Below are 5516 nucleotides of genomic sequence, written 5' to 3' on the forward strand. Positions count from 1 at the left end.
CCTGTCAGGGACTTGTGCAGAGCCACAAGGTCCCCCCTGAGCCTCCTTCGCTCCAGGCTGAGCCCTTTCCCAGCTCCCTCAGGAATTCTCCAGACACTTCCCTGCTGCTCCAGCCCTTCCCCAGCTCCATCCCCATCCCAGGACTCACTCCAGCCCCTCGGGGTCTTTCCTGAAGTGACACAATCTGGGCTGATCTGCCCCAAAACACAGAATCATGAGGAAATTCTCCTTTCTCCATCCATATTTCTCCAGGTAACCCTTCCCAAGGGGAGGCTGCTCCTGTACCACCCCTGATGGTCCCGTGTCCCCATCCCTCCCTGGCTGGACTTGTCCCTCCTGGGATCCCTGAGCAGCTCCTCCCGTGTCCCTGCTCCCATCAGCTCCAAAGCCACGAGGCCCTTTCCGAGCAGATGGAAACCGTGAGGTCACCCCGAGGGAACCCCAGCTTATGGGAGCTGGAATAAACCCAGGACAGAACTCAGGACTACTGCAGACTCTGGGACCTGAGTCCCACCCAGGCTGGAGGGAATGGAGCAAGGAGGGACATGATCCAGCAGAGTCAGCCCAAAAAAATGCTCTTATCAAAGCCCTCCTTCCTCTCCTTGGGCAGAGTCAATGGCACGAAGCCACTTCCCACCAGTGGATCCCATTTCCAAATCCAGGAAGGATTAAGGCTCTCGCTCCCCCCAGAACACTCAGATCCCATCGGCAGCCATCCCAATCCCTCTGTGCAGCCCTTGGCAATGGGAATTGTGGGCAAGGACTGGGGGTCTCAAGGACTCCCACAGTTTATTGACACAGGAGACACGAGGATGGAGCTGCACCTCACTCTCCGCCTCCAGGGGGGAATTCCAGGATCTCTGGCAAAATCAAATGGATTTGTTGCCCGATAAATGCTCCTAAGGGAGAAAAATAACATGGAAAAGGAACCTGGAGACAAACTGTCCTGCAGGAAAGGCATGGGAGAGGCAGGAGGAGAACCGGCGTCATCTCCCTCATTCCCCACACACTGAGGGACGTCACCAACGCGTGGCTCTGAAAATTCCTTGGAATCTTGCAAAAAGTCCTTCATTTTCAGGGCAAACTGTCCTCCTGCTCCAGAGGGTGGACAGGACCAGCCAGAATTCCAGAGGTGGCACCCCCGTGTCCAGGAGGACGAGGGATGACCCCGGGGTTTGTTCACCTGGGACGTTTTCTACGTGCAACCTCAGGAATTTCAGAGATTTGACTGCTCACAGTGGGAGGCTGAAGGAGCTTCCCGAAACAGTTCCAGGCTGAGAACCCAGAGCCCACTCTGGGGCAGGAGGAAGGAGCAGGAGAGCGGAGGGGCTGGGAAGGAGCGAAGCCTCCGCCCCGTGAGTCACTGTCTGCATCGGAGGGACGGGAGCAGAGCAAACAAGGGACATTTTACGAGGATTTTACAGCTGCTGTAATCCCGGAGCCATCCCTGCCCCCGAGGGGCCGGTCCGGCTCGCAGGGGTTCTCCTGCAGGAACTACAGAACCAGGGAGAGCCGAGCTCCCAAATCTGGGGCTTTGGCCTTCCCACCTGTCGCTCCAGTCAGGGATTTTATCGCAGCAGGAGGAGCTGCTCCAGAGCCAGACTGAGCCCAAAGATGGCAGAAGCTTCCAGAAGGAAGGTGCCATTCCCTCCTTGGCTCTGGTCCCCTCCTGGGTGGGACCGGGAACCAGGAAGGACGGGGAGCAAAGGGCAGGATTGCAGCCTTGGAGCTGGTGGAGCACAGGGTGGGGCCCGTCTGTCTCGGGCCCCTCCTGATCAATGCGCTCAGCGCTGACAACAATAATTACAATTTTAATTGTAATGATAATTGCCTTGGACCCACCCACGCTGCCGAGGACATCGATGCCGCCCTGGGAGGGGAAGAATGAGCAGGTCCAGCATTCCACGCAGCAGGGGCCACACCTGGAACCCTCCTCCCCACACCCACCTGCATCCCGAACCCAGCTCCAGCCTCGAGCTCCAGCTGTGGCACCTCCCACGGGAGGAGAGAGGCTCAGAAGGAAAAGGAGACAGGGAAAAACAGCGCCAGGAAAAAGAAGAGGTCTCCGTGATGCCCAGAGGAGCTGCGGCTGCCCCATCCCCGGCAGCGCCCGAGGCCAGGCCGGACAGGGACAGTGGGAGGTGTCCCTGCCATGGCACGGGTGGGGCTGGATGGGCTTTAGGGTTCTTCCCACCCGAACCACTCCACAATCCCATGCTCAGGATGTTTCTTTCCTGCGCTCCGTGGGCTCCAGCGCTCCTCAGTGCAGGGGAGAGCTTCACCCACCCAAAAAAAGGGCGAAACAGCCCCTCCAAGGCAGGATGAGCTCCCGGTTCCCGGAGTGCTCTGGCTGTGACTCAGCTCCTCAGAATCTGAGCCCAGGAGTTAAAATTCGGGATGACTCAGCCCTGGTCCTTGATTTTACAGGGATTACAGGGTGGCCCTGGCACACTTCACACACGTGGGGACGGCCACGAGCCTCGGGCCACGTCAGCCCAGCCTCCCGGGGCCAAGAGCAGCGGAGCAGGAGGAGATTACTGCTGATTCCTGCTCTGCCTCCAGGTGCTGGCTCGAGCCTGCATCCTGAGCCCGCATCCCGAGCCCGCATCCCGAGCTCCAAACCCCCCGAGGGCACAGGCTCGGTGCCAGATTTCCCTCCGAGATGCATCGGGATGGGCAGCGGCTCCAGGAATCCCCCAGCCCCACGAGTGCCCCTCTGCAGGAATCCCAGCGCTGACCCGGAGCAGGGCTGGGGCTCGGCCCCTCTGCGCCCTGCGGGGCTGCACCGCAGCATTGGGGATTTGGGAAAACGTCTCCATGGAAAAGGGCATCCAGCAGGGCAGTGGGGGAGGCCCCATCCCGGGAAACGTTCAGAGGGAGAGTGGATGTGGCACTTGGGGACAGGAGTTTGTGGGCATCGGGGCCAAGGTTGATCCTGGAGAGCTTTCCAAGCACAACACTTCCATGATTCCATGACTTAGGAAGCAGGACGAGGCACGCCAGGGATGCTGTGGCGAGGTTTGGCCATGGCCAAATACCCGCTCTGCCCAACCAGAAAGGTTCTGGTAGCACAAGGGGAAAAGTGGGAGATGGATCCAATTCCCACAAGTGGCCAGGAAAAAATGGGAAAAGCAGACTTTTTTTGCTGGTGATTTGGGCGTGTGGCCCTGGAAGCTGCAGGCACAAGGCCCTGGTTCTCCAGCTGAGGAGCTGCCACCTGAGCCCAGGGGAAATTGTCCCTCAGTTTGTCCCCACACAGCTGCTGCCTCCAGCAGTGGCACCATCCCCTCTCCCATTCCCACCACCCTCTGCTCCCAGCTTGTGGGTGAGCCCAAATCCTCACAGGGGAAAAACCACACCCAGAGATATCCCACCCCCAAAGCTCCTCCTGCTGCACAGATTTTGGGAGCGGAGCTGCTGCAGGCTGGGATCGCTCTGACCACAAATCCCCAAACTGGGGCAAGAGGACGTTCCTTCGACTCCAGATGCCAACATCCCGCTCTAACTGCCACTGGGATGTCACAGGCTCTTTTGTTATCCCAAAAAACCCCGATCCCAGTGTATTTAATGCACAGAACCTGTTGCAAAACAGGGAGCTGGCTCCTAAACCCCCGGCAGCTCCGGAAGAGCCAGAGGCTCCCAGAACCCGCAGCAGCAGCTCCTTCTTTGTGCTCCAGAGCCTGGGAGTGACACCCAGAGCAAACAAAAGCCTCATTAAAGTGACACAAGAGCCGTGGGGATCGGAGCTGGCTCTGGGCGCTGTTGAGGGGAATGAAGTCATTTGCTCCGGTGGGGATTGGGAAACACCAAGCTGGAAACGCTCCCTGGGCCTCAGTCCTGCTCCTTTCATTAGCGGGACCTTGGGAAAGGAGGAGCCATTGGCCGCAGTACCAGGACTGGTTGTTGCAGAGGGAACTGGGCACCTCCAGGCTCCCAGTACAGCCCAGAGTGGAGATGATGGACAAGAGAGAGAGCTGGGGATTCACGGAATGGGTTGCGTCGGAAGGGACCTTGAAGCCCATCCAGTGCCACCCCTGCCATGGGCAGGGACACCTCCCACCGTCCCAGGCTGCTCCAAGCCCCGTCCAGCCTGGCTTTGGGCACTGCCAGGGATCCAGGGGCAGCCACAGCTTCCCTGGGAAGACCATTCCTGGACTTTGGGGCCATCTCAGGTGAGAAGAGAGGGTTTGGAGATGAAGCAGAGCCCCCTCAGCTGCTCAGCACCCCCAGCGTGGGCAGCAGGGGGGGTTCTGCCCTTCTGCCCCGCTCAGGTGAGACCCCACCTGCAGAGCTGCCCCATGGCAGGGGTGGCAGTGGATGGGCTTTAATGGCCCTTCCCCCTCGAACCATTCCAGGACTCCATTCTTTGATCCCGGCAGGGAGATGGGGCTGGGGCACTTCCAGCACCCAAAGCAGCTTCCCCACCCCACGGCACAGCCACGGCCACCCAACGTCTCGGCAGAGCCAGCAGCACCCGGCAGGATTGGTGACATCACCAGCCCTGGCTTTAGTCGTGTTTAGGACTTTTTTCAATACCTGAAATTTCCTGGAAGCTCCGTGAGCCAAAGCTCAGCTGAGTGGGAAATGCTCCTGGGAGTGAAGGTGCCGTGGGCAGGTCCCGGCCGGCCTCGCCAGCCCCAGGGACATTCCTGGGCTCTGACGCCTGCTTGGGGCTGAGTTTCAGCTTCCCTGCGTTTCACCCAGAAATCAGAAAGAGCCTGATTTGGGATTCCAGGAGAAAGGAGGGAAGAGATGTGGATGGCTCTAGGCAGGCACGGAAAGCAAGGAAAAGAGGAGGAGGGAGGGGGAATGGGACACGAGAGGGGAGAGGAGAAGGGAGGAGCGAGGGGGGGAAGGAACAAGTGAAGATGAGAGAAGGGATAATGAAGAGGGAGAAGGAGCAGGGATGGAAAGGAGCCTGGGAGGGTGGCAGAGCTCCCCCCAGCCACCCCCAAACCGGGGTCCACAAATAGCCCCCAGTCTGGCAAGGAATTCTCCCGTTCCCAGCCCCCACAGCCCGATCCCAGCACGGGGGAGGGCAGAGGGAGGGCTGCAGTGTCCCTCCCGTGCCCACCCCCTGTCCCTGCAGGGTCCCCCCCGTGCCCACCTGGGGCTGGACAGTGTCCCCCGAGGGCCACGGACCTCCCTCAGCCCCTCTGTCCCACCCTGGCGTGGCCTGGACACCTCCCCAGCCCGGCCCCTTCCCTTCTCCAGAGCGCTGAAGGGGGTCTCAAACGCCCAACCCAAACTGGGCAGTGCCCAGTCCCAAACTGGGAGCTCCAAGCCCAGCCCAGCCCCCGGCGCAGCACGAAACGCCCGCCCCGCCCAGCCCGGGGCCAGCGGCCAAACTGAACAAACCAAACCAAACCACACCACACATTTCACAAAATAAATCCTCTCCTTCTTCTGTTTCTCTAAACCTGAGCTGACCTCGGGGAGGCTCCAGCAGCAGAACCGGGAGCTGCTCTGCCCAGTCCCATCTGTGCCCCCAGCCCCGGCCATTACCCGTCCCACCT

The sequence above is a fragment of the Corvus brachyrhynchos genome, unplaced genomic scaffold, assembly GCF_000691975.1.
Source record: "Corvus brachyrhynchos isolate BGI_N302 unplaced genomic scaffold, ASM69197v1 scaffold875, whole genome shotgun sequence".
Taxonomy (NCBI): domain Eukaryota; kingdom Metazoa; phylum Chordata; class Aves; order Passeriformes; family Corvidae; genus Corvus; species Corvus brachyrhynchos.